The 18,187-nt window shown below is 40.4% G+C and overlaps 1 long non-coding RNA gene across 1 annotated transcript; it reads left to right on the plus strand.

The window, feature by feature from the left end:
- Positions 1 to 3,039: 3,039 nt before the first annotated feature.
- On the plus strand, positions 3,040 to 7,876 carry LOC142408989 (uncharacterized). Its single transcript, XR_012775482.1, has 3 exons — positions 3,040 to 3,126; positions 4,886 to 4,937; positions 7,741 to 7,876. It is a non-coding gene; the product is annotated as an uncharacterized LOC142408989 (long non-coding RNA).
- The last annotated feature ends 10,311 nt before the right edge of the window (positions 7,877 to 18,187 follow it).

An 18,187-nucleotide genomic window follows, 5' to 3' on the forward strand; every position in this document is an offset into this window, starting at 1 on the left:
AATGCCAGTCTGGTGGTGCAACTACAGCAGCAGCTCTCTGCTTGCCAAAAAAAATAAGTATGAGTTTTGCTAAAGCCTTACATTTGATATTGTAAAAAATCAAGATAATTATTAGCTTTTAATATATTAAGAATGATGCAATGCATAGCCCTATATCTAGTAGTTATGTATCCTAATTTACTTAAGTTCTACCAGTCATGTTACTGCAAAGTGCTGCTGCTCAGAACACAGGATTTTGGAGCAAGGTCTACAAGCATTGACATACCATTATGGCAAGAAGTGAATGAATGGTACTTGTTCTACTTATGTGATTAAGATTATTTCCCTCCTACCATTGTAAAGTGCAATCCTGTAGAAAACTGCTTAACTCTAACCTACTCTAGTCACCAACTATGTCTAATGTGTGTTTTGTGACTGCCCACGTATGCCCAGAGTCCAGATTATCTTAACCCACAATACCTCCTCATATTTCTGTAACACCCTTGAATGTGTTTCAGAAATAGGCTGATAGAACATAGACCGTGACTGCTGTTAAAAGATGATTTTCAATGGCTTTGGACAGAATGCATTGCTAAATTCAGTTGAGAAAATATAGTTGCTCATACAACGTTTTTAGATTTAGTCTGTATGATTGATATTATGTGGAAGTGCTCATATAATAAGTTCATGGGCTACTTTGCAACTTGTGCAGGTCCCTTGACACGTCCTTTATGTGGCAACTGGAAGAGCACAATGTACAAGCATATTGAGTTCACCTCGTGGCAGTCCCTCTTAAGGCTCCTCCAAAACCTCTTAATCGGGTTTTGGTTTCAGTTTTCCCCTTGCCTTTTTATTTATATGCCTCAACCCAAGACCTACCGGGTTGTAGGACACCTCCCCATCAGTTTCCTCTGCTGTGCTTCAGCTGCTCTGTGACAACCTCAGGAGGGGATGCCTGATGGGGTTTGAGCCTATTTTCAAGTCCCAGGGACTTGAGCCTATTTTCATTCTCTCATCAGTCATGCCTGTTTCTCCCATCATTGCCTGTTTTCTCCCCAGTTTTTGTTTTGCTTATATACTTTACTGGGAGGTTGTGGGGAGAGGGTGTTCAGCTTTGTTAGGGACTGGCTAAGGCCCAGTACTTTTGGAGGAAAATCCACTAGGAACAGTGGTCAACTTCAGGCACTCTGGGAACCCAGAGTACAGGAACAGGACAGGCAACCAGCAGCACTTCCCAGATTACTTTCATGCACACCCACTGATCTGTAGCCTTCTGAGGTAACTGCAGTCCTTGTTCTCCTTTAAGCATGATGAATTTCTTAATACTGCCTTCACGTAAAGGTCATTCTGAAGGTATTTAGTGGGATGTGGATTTAGGTATGGATATTACTGTAAGCCTGATTCTGGACAAAAGCATCAGAAGATCTTCTGAAGGGAACCTTCCTAAAAGAAAATGAACACAACTTTTTCTTCAGAAGCTCTGGCTGTGTTAATATACACTCACCTGTTATTCGCTACAGTAAGATGATGGTCCATGTAAATTAGGTTTAAGGTGCTTGCACAACCATCCTGTAGTAGCTTGCATGCCCAAAGTGAATATTCATACAGATCTTTAAAATCCATTAGTCACCCCAAATAATTTCACATCTAGGAAAAAAAGCTGAGGAACTCAGCAGTGAGGCGTCCAATCTGAGTGATGTTAAGTGGACAATTTCTTCCGCTTTGATTCATTAGTTACCTGCTTACCTACTCTGGGTACCTGAATATATAGGAATAGGGGACCAGTGCTGGGGGAGTTCCTGGTCCTTCCAAGCTCTGCTAGACAGCTGACCAATAAAGTGTTTGCTACACAGGCACAAGGGAATTGAAACTAGAACATGCAAACTATCAGATTTGTGTTGGTAGCTTTGGTAATAATAATAATAACAATAACAACAACAATAATAATTTTAATAATGTGAAAAATATTTCCCAGCTGTAACCTGTATTCTTAAGGAGGTTCTAGAAAAACATGTTGGTAAGAAACAATTCAACACTGGATTCCTAATCTATGAGGGTGTTCCTATCACTTGTTGATAATCAGCATCAGAAATATGTTCTTATCAGCTATCCACAAATCCCATCTTCTCTTTCTCCTCTTTTGGGCGTGTGTTCATGAGGTTTGACTAACCGTGGTAAATAATGCAAGGTAAAATTGTAGTGTTTGATTTCATGACAGGAAGAGGGGAGAAGCTGTGGTTAGAGTTAGTCAGTCTGAAGTGAAATCCTACCACAGCTGAAACAGTTTTCAGATGAGGTAACTAGCCAAACAAAGATTGATTAAGCTCCTTATTTGAAACACAGGTCTTTCGTCTCTAATCAGCCTACCTCTGCTAGTATTGCACAGCAATAATCATCTCTTCTTTTGTTACTTTGATGGCCCTGAATTTGTTCTGAGCATTTCCATGATATCTGTTGCCTGTAGAGTTACTTCTTGCCTTCAAGAATTCACTTAAATACCTAATTTCTGATGTTGCTTGGGTACTTCTTTCATTTCTTAGACATCTCTGTTTACTTAAAGAGAAGAGAGGTTCCAGCTTTCATGTGAGTTACCCAGATGAGTGAGGACCTGACTGTGGCATAAAATATTTCAGCTGGATTCTGTTACTGGCCTTGTATAGGTATATACAGATGCTGAAATGAGAGTAAATTTCTGCTAACTTCACGGGGTAGGTGTTCAGAGCTGCTTCTCTAATGCAAGTGACTTGCATTCTCTAATGCAAGTGACTGGCAGGGGACTGAAGACCTCGCTATCGTCCATCTGAAAAATTCTTCTGCTGGTAGTCACCTAAGGCATAAGATAGATTAAAAGACTAGATCCATTGCTGTCCAGTGATGAAACTGAATTGTTTTCAGGTATTTATCAGGTATAGAAAAATTGGTAAATTTAGCACGTTCTTAACTTTCTTTTAAAAAAATAAATATATGTCAGCAGAAATGGAACTGATGTTTTCCTCTTGCTTCTTGTGATGGGCAATTGGTGGTTGTGCATAATTTCACCTGTGGATTTCTAAGAACAAGACACATGGCTGTGTCTTAGAGAGCAAGGACTGAGCAGATTATTTAGACCAGCATAATGGGGAAAGAAGGAACATCTGGATGTAGGAGGTAAGGCAGTGGCAATCTGAAGACTTATGTGCTGACAGGGCTAGCTGGAAGATTCCAATACCTTTCTGGAAATAATTCCTTTAAGAAAATGTTTTGTTGGGTTTTTTTTTAACAGTCTTGTAGTTGTTTTGAATTTTTCAGGATGAGAAAAAGCAGTTTATAAAGTTCCAGAATTTAAATTTTATTTTTTTTTAAACAGGGGATTTCTGGGTTCTCCCTTTACTCCTTAGCACTTGAGAATGGTTTAAAGGTGTGAAATGCTAGCATCCCTTTATTTTGTTCAAAGTTAAAAAGCGAAATGAAAAATGTCTACATTTTTATTCTAAATGGAGAAAGTGGGAGAACAGCAAGACAGAATTGTAAGTTAATTTTTGTTGTTATCTTTTCGCTAAGTTCTTAAAATTTACTGATGGAAGAATCCAAAGACTAGGGAACTCCTGACTAAGAAGAGACTAAAGTCTAGTCCTTGAGTACAATCCTTTGGATGTTGGAGTAATTTGAATTTTCCATTACCTCTGACTGGGCAGAGGCTTAAACTGGCACAAAGGGGCAGGAGTGGTAAGCTGGCCTGGCCTTGATTTGTCCGTTTGTTTAATAAAATGCTAGAGGTATTGGGAACATACACCAGATTCAGGACTTGCTGATTCCTATTTCCCACTGGGAGAGTCCTTCTTACTTTGGAGGCTCTTCTTATGGAGCTGCCAGCCCAGAATCATCCTGCATCTAATGGAGGAGGAATAAGAAGAGCTAAAATGGAGTCAAACAACTGAATAGCTGACTTTATAGCAAGGACATGTAGAAATTAGTTAGATCCTGTAGACTAAATATTAATATTTTGTTGTCCAACCCAAGAATATGATTAAAATGGTTAGATTTCTATGAAGCCCTCCGGAAAATTCAATGAACAAGTTGTGAGGCTAATCAGCCATGTTGTGAGAAGGAAATTATGCACTTTACCAAAACCTCAGGAGACTTGGGTAAATTTACTGATAGCTCCTTACCCCTACAAGACCAAATAAAACCCCAGCATGTTGTCAAATCCTTGAAAGCCGTCTTTTCCACTGAAAATGGAAATTAGCCCTAAGTACAAGCCTAGTGATTAGTCAAGGACTTAAAATCTGTCTTGTCAGAGTGGCTGGGTCAAGCAGGTTCTGTATTTCATCACAGGGGCAGGACAAGATCTGGATCTAACCTGGATCTGACCCATAACGGTTAAAAAAGTTTGCTCTAGAGGTACTGCAAGCAAGACTGAATAATAGTAGTAAACGAACATATGACATGATAAGTGAAGCTAAGCTGTATTTACATTTTCCACTCTAAAAAGTGAAAAAGAAAAAAAAAGGTGTGGTGGCAGTGTAAAGCAATTCGGTATTTATAGAATTCATCCATGTGTACAAAAGATGCAGCTAGTATTTCAGTTGGTGCTATAATAATTGATGACTTTATGTGGGGGTAAATTATTATATAGCTCATTTCCAAATTACCTAGCTTATTCAAACAAATCTTTTCAAAATGTATCAATTAGATTAGCTCAGTGCATCAATCGGCAGCATTCAAGATTGTGCTGACTTCAGGTTTTGTGGTGTCTTTGCAGTATTGTTGCTCTTATAAAAGTTGTGTCTGTGGTCCTTTCAGACTTCCAAAGTCGGCTTCATCCAAATTCTTCTAGCGGTGGACATTTTGGGTAGTTAGGGATAACTATTTCCAAAACCACATTTAATTTATTTATTACCTCATCCCAGAACTTATTTTACCCTAGGGCACAACCAAAACATATGTAACTAATTATCCTGAGAATGTCCACAGCTCCAGTAAGTATGATTCTTTTTTTTCTTTCTTTTTTTTTAATCCCACTATTTTTCATTCTTTCTGGTGTCCATTAAGTCCTACAAAGAAATTTCTGCTGGACAAATTCAGCTTTGAGTCCATGTGCAAATTCATTTATGTTTCAGAATATTCTGTTTCATCTTTTGCTGTTCAAGTAATAATCTAGATCTCGGTCCATGAATTCCTAAGCCTCTGTTAAGCATTTCAAGGATATCAAAAAAGAAAGTCACAAAATGAAGGCACCAAGGCCCAGATTTAGTCAGTTTAAATTCCACTAACGTCCCCATGCCTGGTGATTCCTCTTGGCTACACATGGCTGAAGATGCAGGGCCAGCCAGGAAGAAACATTAGGCAAGAGGAAGAAATCGGAATTTAACCCATACAAATCAGATCTCATGTCTCTGATTTTGATTAAAAAAACAAACCACAAAAACTCTGAATTCTTCAGCATAGAAAGCTGTCTTACAAGCCTGAAGTTTGTTTAAATGCAGCTATTTTCACTGTCTTCCTTCCAAAAGAGGGAAAGAATAAATACAAAAAACTTCTTGAACTGCAGTGGAGTCATAGGAGGAATAAAGTCAGGCCATTCTGATTAGAAATATTTTTGTTTGAATTTCTGTGATGTCTGATGTCCTGTGATGTCCTGACTGAGTCCTTTATTCTAGGGCTGTGATAGGAAGTGTTTAGAAAACCAACCAACCAAACCAACCAACCAAACAAAAAAAACACAAAAAACCCTGCAAAAAACCCAACAACAAAAACCTATGGTAGAGTTTGGAGAAACTTTCAGGCAGATGGGTGCTAATTCTGTCTCAGATATACAGATTTTCTGTTCTTCATTGCCACAGAGTAGACTCTTCCAACTTGCTCATGGGAGTCAGGAGAGTCGCACATTAAAAGTATGCTGGCCCCAGTTCAATGCAGGGTAAAGAACCAAACCTGTTCAGTCTCAATATTAGAAGCAGCTTAATTCTCACAGAGAGGAGTTCCACCTATGCTAATTTATCTGATCAGGAAGCCTGGTAAATTAGCCTGAAGCAGCCGTCACCAGACTGTCTAAAAATCAGATGTGCATAATGTAGAGAAGGTACTAAGTACTTTCAGGTCTCATTTACTTTGCTGAAGATGTGGGAGCTCAACACATTTCACGTTCAGGCTTTTGACTAAAGGTAAAATTCTAGTGTCAGTGAAGGCAATGGCAAAGCTGCCCTGAATTCAGTGAGGCAAGATTAGCCTGATTGGGCTAATAAAGGACAGGTACTTCTTCAACACAAGAGCGGTTTCACTGCAGCATTCAGTGTACCTGACAACAGAAAATGACTCTACAGCTGAAATGTATGTCGTTCCTGGTAGCATTGCCATGTGGGAGCGAGTTCTCATTGGAACCATTTGTTTTTAATCCTGTAAACAAGGGGATTTAATATCTGCCACTTTATATTTGTAAATTCCTCTCATAATTTTTCTGTAACTATAAAAAGGAATAATTTAGATGCCTGCTTTTTTTAATTAGCCAAATGGCAACAGTATGCTTGGTTCCCTAAAAGACTTACAAGTCAGTGTGCCCCCCGAAATATGAATCTCCCAGACTAACATAGCAAAAGCAGGTTTAATGGAAGACATAGAAAAAAAGAGCTGCTCCAGATTTCTTAACTAATTTTGATGCTGAGTTTCCACTTACTGTGTTTGCTGGACTTTTGGGGGACAACTGTCTTTGGGAATGCGAACTACATTTGAGATATTTTATACAGAAACGTATCCTGCATGGTCTTGCTCTGTGCGTGCATATCATTTATCTTACTTGTCGTCCATTGAAGCTAATGAGCCTATCTGCAAGAGTAAACATAAGATGATAAAAATTTCCCCATTCAGACCCTAACTCACATCTCAAGATGTGTGACCAAATGTCGGACATTCCACTCAGAAGTCCAGATGAGCTCATCTCAGATAACTCACTGTGTTTCCATCTGGTTCAGATTTGAAGAAAACTATTTAGTTGGAAGAAGAAAAATACATTTTGTATCATTTTAATGCTGAACAGATTTAGTGACATACTTGCTTATTTAATCTACAGCATTGGAGAGTCTAATGAACTGAGTAAGATACATATCTTGGCTCCAGTTCTGTTCTAAGATACACCAGAGAAGCCCCAATTGACTTAAATGGAATAGCATCTTAGTTAATGAGTGCAAAATGTATTCCGATGAAAAAAGTGTACAAGTATGGTATGAATATAAGTATTTCAAACTATTGGAAATTACTTAACACTTCATCTGCGTTTATGTCCTGTGTGTGGTTTTTTAGAGGAACGATACTGTTTAGTCAATAAAATAGTCTGTTTTTTTCAACTGAGGATGTAACTCCCTCCCCCAAGAGCTGGAGAAATAATAGGTATGTGAATCTTCTAAATTCTGATGGGAGAGTGAGATCCAGTGTTATGCTGCACATCACACGCGGCTGTCGTATGTGCCAGACAGGTTACCTCTGGTGTAATACAGCCTGGGCCTGGGGGATGCCGAGCACCTACTAAAGAGTTCCTGGCCATCTGCTACGGTTCAGGAAAATGGGTTTTCTCAGGATGGTCCAAATATGCTTCCTTTCTGTTGTACTGAAAACGCAGAGGGACAATTGACATAAAAAATAGGTCTCCCCACAGCCCAAATTTATAGGGAAATTTGCAGCTTCTGGTGACCTTATCTGGAGAAACTACCAGGTAGCAGCAAATGCTGTTATCCTGCTTAAACTGGCATTGCCATTGGAATAAAAAAATCTTGTTCTGTCTGTCTCCAGCTGCTCATTCATTCCCAGTTCTGCTTCATCCTTTATCCCTGTTGCACTTGCTTGGGAGGCCTCATGGTGAACACGATCAAGGAAGAAGCTTGGCTAAAGCTGTTGTTTGTGTGGGAAGGGACCACATAGGCAAGAGATGAAGGTGGGAAAGAGAAGTATAAATTGTATCAAGGGTGAGATCCATATTTTTAGTGGCAGTTCCATTTTATGCTGGTTCAAGTATGTCACGGTACACTTGAGGGTACGTTTTCAGCTCTCAGAGCTGAAGGGCCTACTTTGCCGGTTCAGCTACAATAAGAACTCATTTTATTGTCTCTGGCTCAAGCTTCACCTATAGTTCAGTTGTTTGCAATATTTTTTTTTATTTTCCATGCTAAGTAACGCATATGAAACCCTACAAGTAATACTGCAGAAAAATACAAGGGTTCAGAAAAAAGTGAGTCTAATTTTTGTTTACGAGTTGGCTTTGTTGTACAGTTCAGTTTTCTTAAATGTGCTGTCAATTTATTTTTCTACAGTAGTGTTGTCGTCAAAGTTGTGGGATAAAAGACTTGATTCTTAAGCATCGACACTGGAATGCTGTTTTCAGTGCAACTGATGAGAGAAAAAATTAGAGAGCTGCTTCTTTTCAAAAAAGATTATACAATAATGAATTGTACAGAGAACGTTATTTGGGCACTCAACTATAAAACATTAGGAGTCTTTTGACAAATCTTTTTTTGTCAGAAAATGTCATTTTGTTGCAGCATTCAAACATTGAAATGTCAGTTCACCAAAATTTGGCAAAATAACTTCTCCAGATGATATATGGAGGGAAGGAGAGACCAAGCTAAGAGAAAGGCCTTGGCTTTCTCCCAGGTGTGGAAAACCAACTTTCCAATCCCAGTCCAGTTAGCGAAAGCTCTCCAGAGGGCTCTCGCCCTTTCCTGGGGAGTGCAGCCACTATGAACCTTCTCAGGGGGCTTTGTCTCAGAGTTGTGCTTTGTTTTCAGTGAAAAGGTCGCGGATTGCATTCGCATGCATACAGAAACAAATTTTGGAACTAGACGCAGTTTAATGAAACAGAATTCCAGTTTTCCAGTCAGCCTTCCCTGCTACGCTTTGTCATCAGCTGAACTCAATGAAAAAGGAGGTAAAAAGTAGCATTCTCTAAAAAGAAACAGACTCAAGGGAACATATTTGAAACAGGTATAAATGCCAAATTTCCATGGCCATAAAATGATTAAGGAGAAGAACTTAGTGGCCGAGAAGTTCTGTCCCCTTCATCATGGACAATCTGAAAGTGGGAAATTTTCTTGTAAAGATGCCAGAGCATTTAACTGCCTTTCTAAATATCATATTAAGGCTGAAGCGTGCATTGTGCCATGTGCACTGATTACAGCAATGGCACAAACAAACAGTCAATAAAGAAGGCAGAAGCAGAGGAGGCACATTTGCTCTGAGTTCTTTCAAATGAAACTGTTGGGCATAGAGATTCACAGGTGTTAACATGATCTCCTCTTTTACGGCATGCTGACAAACAGTCACTGTTAATAATCACTTGGACATTTTTGGAGACCTGTGCAAAGAAGGAAAGGGAGTTAACCCTCCTTCTTTTTCCCTTTCCATTCAGCTGCAGAAAGTTCTTGTGAAGATTCCTTCACTCCCTTGTTCTGAATCTTTTACCACTGATGCCAACTTGTTCTACCATGTGGTAGAACAGAAAAAAGGTGATTTTGTTATTCTTACTTAAAACTGACTCCTAGTTTCTCAAGGACAACACAAGACAAAAAAACCTAAGAGGAGAGGGAGAACAGGACAGCAAAACAGCAGCAGAGTCCTTTTCTCATTCTATTTCTTCCAAGCTTGCTGCTAGAGAAAGAAAAAAAAGTAGCAGAAAGCCTTATCAGCCACTCTGAGACCTGCCAAATTTACACTAGTGTTGGGCTGTCAAAGGCAGCGCTCTTGGTTATCTTGCTGGTTGCAGGCTTGCAGCAGTGTTGCAAAAGAAACAGCTTAGGACAGACTAACTAAACAGATGGCAAGAATAGAGAAAGATTAACTGAACCGAAGAAGGAAAAGGAGATAGGAGGGAGAGGCTGGGAACAGGAACCTGAACCTCACATGCTGGATATCATTCAGAAGTTAACAGAAGCTAGTAGAAATGGGGTTATCTTTTGGATCCTTCCCATCGACTCTGTCTGCCCACTTTGTCTCTTAGCATTAGGAGAATTAAGGTCCAACAATGCCATAAAGAACCCCCAAGTCCCAGCAGACTGTGCGCACCTTGTGCCACGAAGGTAAATCTCACTCCTTTCAGCCCTCTTGGCATCAAATTATGGACACAAAAGCGCAATAAGCAGAAAAGGATTATCCTTTTGTTGTTCGCCAAGTAAGCCAAATTTCCTGCTCATCAGCTTTGGGCCATTCCTCTAATTTCTCAGATGTAATATCACCCAGCACTTCATTCAGCAAGTATTTTTCTCTGAACTCCTTAAGCCTTTTTGTCTATAATATTTCCTGACTTTATAAACTCTTCTATATAACAGGCAGAGGGAGATTTCTTTTATTTGGACATTAATGTGTCCATGCAACATATCTTGCTAATTTTGGATTATCAGTTTTGGTCCAGCAACTTAGCCACTATTACTTTCCTTTAAAAATAAATAAACTATTCTTTTACAAGGATTTTTGTCACTGTCTTCTAAAAAATCTGATATAGTCTGCTCTCAGAAAGGGACACTGAATGCTGATACGCCAGCAGTCCTAAGGCTTCTGGGATAGTGGAATACCAGTTTCTAAAGGTGTATTCCTCTCACAAATATGCCTTGCAAAATATCTTGAGACCATCTGACAGAAATCACTGTGAGAGTGTCATTGTGCTATGTGCCTGTCTCCTTAAAGATTCATAAGGAGAGAAATAACTTAAGGATGCATTCAGAGAGTAGTCTCAACAGAATCAGTTATAAGATGCTAGCTATGCCCTAGGCAGTGTATCCACTATTCACAGAAGTGACCGTGCGGCAGCACAGGGTTCAGCCTGGGCACTGGGAACTACCTGGGACCCTGGCTAAAAGCCATGCAGTTGGGTCCTCAGCCTTCACGTTGGCCTTGCTCTCTGAAGGAAAGCTAGCATGGGCACACCAAGTCTTGCAGCAACCATTTCTTCCTACTGCCATGCACAAAGGGAGTAAGAAATGAGAACATTATGCAAAGAACACTAAGCAAAAATTGTTCTACAGTTGGAAAAATGTCATCATCAGATTTCCTCTTTTTGCTTCTGTAAATTGCAGCACTAGGAGAAGGGGGGGAAGGGAGAAGGAGGGAAGAGGGCTTATGGCCAAATTTTTATCATCCATTTAAATAGTAGTCCAAACATAGACCAGAAAGTCTTCTGTTAAGGATTTTTTTTTCCAAAGTTTTCTCAAGTTCTTCAGAGTTTAATGCTGAGTTTTATTACACCATTTGCCTGAGTAACACAATCAACTCTGAAATGGAATAGTCACCCTCTGGTGCATATTACCTCTTCATGGTCCAAAGGACTACCCTGTTAAAAACGACGTTTCATTCCAAGAGGCAGAAAACCAGTATTTTTTAGTTCATCTGGTGTTCCGTGTAGCTGATGGAGAAGCTACCATAAAAAATGGCCCAAAGAAAGACAAAATAAGGAGATGGAAGGAAAAGCCAGTAGTCCTTTCATATTTAGTTTTACATGCTAGAACTTTGAGCGTTCAGGGTCCTGTGACTCTGAGTCATGCCTGTGTTCTCCGAGATATGTTGGCTTCCCTTCCAGCTCCACTTCTCTGCATCATTCTCCAGTTCAGCTACTCATATTAAATCACATTTCAAAAACCCACTTTCTTCCTCTACTGAGTGCTACACATGGTTTAATAAAACCTAACCAGTATGGCTGCAATGCCATGAGGTGGGTCTCGTGACCAGAACGTGAGCATCTGTGGCAGCAGCTTGGTCCAGGCAGGTGGAGTGGGGTGAGGAGTGCTGCACGTTGTGGTGGGCACAGCCCCGTCTGCTAGTGCCGAAGAGGTCCGGCAAGCACCGAGCCTTTCCTACGCACACAGGTCACATCTGTGAAATGCTGAAACAGGAACCGGTGACTACCTTTTACGGACCTCCTGGTCATTTTATGCCACTGCCTGGGACATCTATTTGGCAGTATTAAGAAAAAGAAGAAAAATCTTGTGTGATTTCAATTTGGATTTGCTAGGTATCTAATGCCAAACTCTAAAAGAGACTCTAAAAATAAGAACCAACTTTTAAATACAGAAAACCTTGCACCCAGCAGGGGGATGACTTAAAATAGGAGCTCAGTCTAACAGAGGAAGAGGAGTGCTCTATGATTTTGTTAGCTTATGCGATCAGAATATGGCATGAAACGATTAAAGGAAAAGAGCGAGCCAGTTGTCTAAAGCCTAAAGCAGTTCTCGTTGATTAGGAACAGAAACTTAACATGAGAACTGTTAATGAAAACTGGGAACTGTTCAAGGAACTACTGCTGCTTTGTCCATGCACAGCATAAAGTAAATGGAAACAAGACTAAGTTTCAAGTCAACATACACAGGTGATAAATGGCAGTCAAAAGAATAAATGGACTGTTTAGAGTCAATTCTGTCTTGTATTTGCAATAGATCAGGAATACATATTCTCTTGGCTGGACAGCAAATACTGTCACACTGTGCCATTAGCTACCTCGTGCACGACTGTGTAAATGCCTTCAGCATGGCATGCCACTCACTGGAACCGAAGCACGACTCTGACGCATGCTGAGCGTATGGGAGGAAATCTTTGAAAACTAAATTTCAATTCAACAGGCCCGATTACCTCAAGGCATATTTACTGCCCTGTCACTGTCATGTACTAGCTATGTATCTAACTACCTAGATCACTTACCACCTTTCTGCTTCCTTTTCTTTCACCAGTAAAGGTGAAATGGAAGGAGAGCAAGGGAAAAAAACATAAACCAGAAAAAAACTGAGAACCCAAAAAATGTTGCAGAAGGGACATTATTTTGAAATGTTTTCTATGAAAATATTAACATTTTTCCCTTGCTCTAGTGAGTGCATGAAACAAACCTGCTATGTTCTGGTGCTTCCTACACCATTCAGGTTGCAGCCAAGGGGAAGTACGGGTGGCTTTTTTCACTTGCGGGTTTTTTGACAGGATTGTTCAGTCTTCATCTTTTTATTTCCATTAGAACTTCACACAAAGAAAATCTTAATATTTCCAAGCATCTCCTTAGTAACTAACACTTAAAATAGAAAAATCTCAACATTGACCTCATTGCTTGCTCTCTGCCCTCCAAAATTCCCAATGATATAGAGGATTCGAAGAAAAGGAAGCGGGATGTGCAGGCATGGTCCAAGAGAGGGATCAGCTCCGTGAAGACGTGAATCCAGGAAAGAGGCTGAGCAAACGAAGGTCCAGCAGAAGAGCTGTCTCTCAGCTGCTGCTGTATCCATGCTGTTGTGAACACCACTTTTTTTCTCGTTGCAACGAAGCTCTAATAACAGTACTATCTAACTTCCACTTTTTGTGTTTTCTTTGGAGAGAAAAACTGCCAAAAGGAAATTCTTTTGCCTATGGCCAAGTAATGTTATTCAAAATTCCTGTGTTAGACAGGGGTTGCTAAAATCCCTTTGGAATCTCCCTTGTGCAGTGTTTCTGTACAAACACAGCATGGCACTATGTTAAATCACCACGGTTGAATGATCTCTGCAATCCATGACATAAGGAATATAGATTGATCATATGGATTGAATCACAATAGATAGGAAAGACTAATACAGAATATATCTTCTTTAATTAGGAAATCTCTCTGTCTCAGGTACTCAAAAAGTAAAGTTAATTCATGTAAACACTTTACATCTGGGCAGACTTAAAAATGCATCAGCACAGAATATTTTAAAGTTGCAGCTTCCTAGGGGAAATTCAATAATTTTTTAGGGCCAAACACTGAAGCCAATAGGATTTTCCTCTGTAGAATCAGAATAAAACAAAACAGCCCCCATCTCTCCCCTTGACTATTGACGACAGGCACCAGAGCTCCACAAAGGAAAACAGAAAACGAGCATTAATGAATTTTGAAGTGAACTTGCCAAGTTACAATACTGTCTTCATTTAAGTCTCTTCTAAGAATTTTTCCAAGGTATTCACAGGAAATAAATAGCTTATGAAAACAGCAGTATAATTTCAGTGGAACCATTGACATACCCAGGAGCCCAAGTCAAAGCTTTTTCCTGTGAGTGCGAGTCTCCATAGCCATTGAGAGAACAGCACACGTTTCATCGGTTTGGGGGTTAGTTTGGCAAACAGCTGCGGGTACAACTGCTTGCTCTGCCCCGACTTCCTCTGAAAGTCTTGAGTACTTTTAGGAAGATCCATTCAGTTCCTTTGGGTACCTTTCCATGCAGGGATGACCAAGCCAACTCTGAACCTTTTCATACCGAGGTAATTTCTAAAGCCAAGTTTCAGACGCTAAAAGATAGTCCCTGAATGAGCAAGAGGTTTCTGGAAGCAGGATAATCTCATTAGCAAGGCACAGGTTGCTTTCCAGCAGGGCTGACCAGCCAAGTAAGCTGGCTGTTGTTTTCCCAGTGCCTGCTTTGCCGCTACGTGATTAAGTTGGGTAGATTCATGTGTCCCTGCACTGGGCTGCTTAGTTACAACCCCTGGGTCTCAGTTCTTTGGGTGTAAAATGAAAGCAGTAATAGCCTCCTCCTGCCTTGCACACGTGTAAAGGGGAAAGTGTTAGAAGACAGAAAAGCATGTGGGTGTTTGTTTCTTGTAAAGGGCACTAGACCTGTCTAGTATCCCAGACCTCTCTTTCTGACAACTTTGTGAATTTTGAACCTGATCGATGCCAACTGGCCATGTGATTTCATAATTTTATCCGCACTCCTGCTTTTATCTTGTTTCCCTCCTATTAGTCACATCCGTGTTTGGAGAGTGCAACAGTCCAGCGGGATGGTGAGAAAGGGGAGAGACAGAGTTATCACAGAGCTGATGCTGGGGCTCTCCGAGTTGCAGAAGGCCTCAGATGCAGCGGAAAGCTGGCTGGGTCAGAAGCTTTCCAGCCACTTCCTTCTGCTGCTGCTACCGCAGCAGGATGTGAGATGGAGGCACCCTATGTTAAGACCTATCCTGAAACTCAGATGATTCTCCCTTGACCACCTAATATGTTTCTGTTGGTAGAAATGCTGGCAATGCCACTCAAAGTAGTCATACTAGACAGAAGGATGTCGTTGAGCACCCTGATCAGTTAGAAGACTGGATACGCTTAATGACTGGGTTTGTACATGAACAAAGAAATGTGCTGTCCTGCAAGGCAAGGAGAAAGCAGCTTTCTGAGGTTGTTACAAGTGCAGGCAAAACTTCTCTCTGTATCCCCTCTCCCCTTGCGTGGGTCAGATGTCTCACACATAATATATGTTCCACGTGTTACTGACTCATTTTCCTTCTCTTACTAAGATCACTTTTAAAGCAAAATTTCAGTCTTTAAAAGCAAGTCCCTGCCCTTTTATATTTCGCAAAAGTAAATGACTTCTCTAAAATCTGTCTGAATTTCTCTGCAGTGGGTTTGTGGAGGTTATATCACAGATCTGACAGTCATAGTGAAAGAGGAATATGACCTACTCCATATATGAACCAGGAAGTCTACTCTTTTATGTAGAGCTAGTGAATTTCAGATGAAAGATCTGAATAACTTCCTTTTTCCACTTCAAGCTAAAAATAACATAGCCCAGCCCAGAAGCCAGAGGGATACAGAGGGATGGGGATAAAGTAGGAGGCTGTCGATCCTGTGGCTCAGGAGGTCAAAGTGCTGCAAGAACATCCCATGCTGATACTGTAAACCACACCCAATGAAAGCCTTGCAAGCGCTTATTATACTATTTAAACGTACTCTTAAACCTTTCCGCACTGTTACACTGCCTCTGTCCCACTTTGTATTGGCTCTGTTAGCAATATATTTTCCAGAAAAGAGGACTTGATGTAAGAATTGTTAATTAAATTATCTGTGCTTGGTGCTATAAAGAAGCATAACTATGTCATTCTTATTGAAGTCAGTTACATTTCATGCCTAGTTTTGAGCGATCTCATATTGGAAGGTGAAGAGACTGTGTTTTTAGTCTGTATTTCTAGCTATTTTCTCTCTGTGAGCAATATGGCTACAGTTTTGAGCCTCTCAACAGAGTCTGAATGTCTCTCTGGATATGTTTAAATCATACAGCACGTATGTGCTGTGAAGCACCTCAAGGTAGCTGTATTCTAGTTGTCCGCTTCAAGCACGTGGCTGAACAGTGTGTTGGCTCCTGCCTGTCCCCGAGTCCCTCCCAGGAGCTGGTGGGGAGACAGCGAGCATCCGAACCTCACTGGACTGCGACCTGGCATGTGGGTGTGTGGATCAGCATGCCTTTTGCACAGCTGGGCAACCCATGTCTCATATTTGTGGGCCTTTGATGAGGATCTTCGAGACGACTGATAACCTCATTGATTATTCTCTACCTCTTAGCAGGAGGGTGGAGCTAAGTGGCGGAATTCAGTATATAAAACATCAACCTGAGAAGACAAGCAAGCGAGTTGGCTAAGAGTTTCTGTACTTGGCATTGCTTCAACAGCTTCTAGAATAGTGCAGTTCTTGTTTTTACCATTCAAGAATGATCTCAAAAAATTGGAGATAACTCAAAGAGGATCCACGGCAATGGTTAAAGAACTGGAGGATGTACAAAGACTCACAGGAGCTCAAGCTATGTATTAGGTAGGTGATAAAATTAGGGGAGAGTCTGCAAGTCATGCTCATTGAGGAAGAAACAATTTGATGATAAAGGGCTTTCCGATCCAATGAACAAAAGTACAAGACCTAGTAGATGTGATCTGAGGCCTCCCCTAAAAGCCCAAGCCCAACAGAAAAGAAACTCCTTCCCAACAGCTCCACTTTGGTCCAACTGAGATGGTCAAGGAGGGAACTGTTCCTTCTGCTGAATCCAGTGCAGGCACTGCCTCCAGCAAGACAAGCTGTGGCCATGGCCCTGGTTCGGCCTCAGCGGCAAGGACACGCTATTGCATCAAATGCACTGTGCATTAGAGAAGCCAGGCAAGATAATGGCTATATAGCTGACAGGTCAGCTCTGAATTGCTGAGAGATTCTCAAGAAGCCTGGATTGATTTCAGTATCATGGACTGGGCCTGGTAAAGCAGTTGTCTTAATGTGTACTAGGATTGAGCAAATGGGCAAAAGGGAAATAAATCTCATTTTAGCCCTTGGAGAAAGAACTTTTTTTTTTTTTTTTTCATTTTTAGGTGTTCTTATCATTGAATTTGGCAAAGTAGGGTCAGAGGCAGAGACATGGAAATCCCATGATACAGCTTGCTCCCACAGATGTCTGACAAATTCTGGAGCAATAAGGAAGTTATTTCTCCTCTCATGATAATTCAGAATCAGCATTTCAGGTAAAAGAGTGTTAGAGAATTTCAGATATCTAGCCAAAGAGAGTAAAATGTTAAAGAATCTTCTATCACGTACCACTGCGGACTGATAACAGGTCCTGCCATCAAAACTGGCACTAATCAAAACTCAAGCAGCAGACTCCCAATGACTGCAGGAAGTGCTGGGCTTACAAAACGGGCTGAAAATTTTCTTGAACAGTAAAGAAAGAGGGCCACTTACTTTTAGAACATTTTCTCTCCTTTTCTTGAAATTATTAGATTTGGTGATGAAAAACTTACATTTAACTGCGTGTACACTGGAAAGTTTTTCTGGAATAATGGAAGAACTTTTAGAGAATGGAAAAAGTCATCACAAAATCTTTAAAGGAACTCTATATAACAGGAGCTCTACTGATGCATCACTTCACTCTGGTCCTAATGTAGGGTAAAGCAGGCTTCCAAAATTATATTCCAAAATTATTCCATATCAAGGGAAAACTAAGCAAAACCAAGTGAAGAATATTTATTGCCATTAAATTTTCTCCATTGGTTTTGGGGAGAGTAACATTTAACTGGTCAAATTCCAACCCATAATTAAACTCCACCTGAAATCCACCTCTTGCCTAAACTGACACCGTCATGCCGTTTTATACCTCAGTGCTACCTGCGTTCCTTTATTGAATAAAATAATTCTGATGTGCAGCCGGAACGTTTGTTTGTTTGTAAAATACTTTTGAATTCTTTAAGGAAAAAGTTGCTCAGTGAAAATTATAAAGGCAGCTACACAGACAGTGCACAAATTCCTCAGTTTTAGTTTGATGCAAACCTAGCTTATTAATAAAACAGTCACACAGAACTATCGTATCATCATGATAGTGGGGAAAAGATAAAATCTACGGAATGAATATGGCACTTCATAGATTATTATAAGAGCAACAGTTTACTATAAGAGCAAGACCCTTAAATTATGATGGATTAACATCTTTAACATAAGCTTAATTTTTATAATGTGACTCATAACCTATTT

Source organism: Mycteria americana, chromosome 4 (genome assembly GCF_035582795.1).
Source record: "Mycteria americana isolate JAX WOST 10 ecotype Jacksonville Zoo and Gardens chromosome 4, USCA_MyAme_1.0, whole genome shotgun sequence".
Lineage (NCBI taxonomy): Eukaryota > Metazoa > Chordata > Aves > Ciconiiformes > Ciconiidae > Mycteria > Mycteria americana.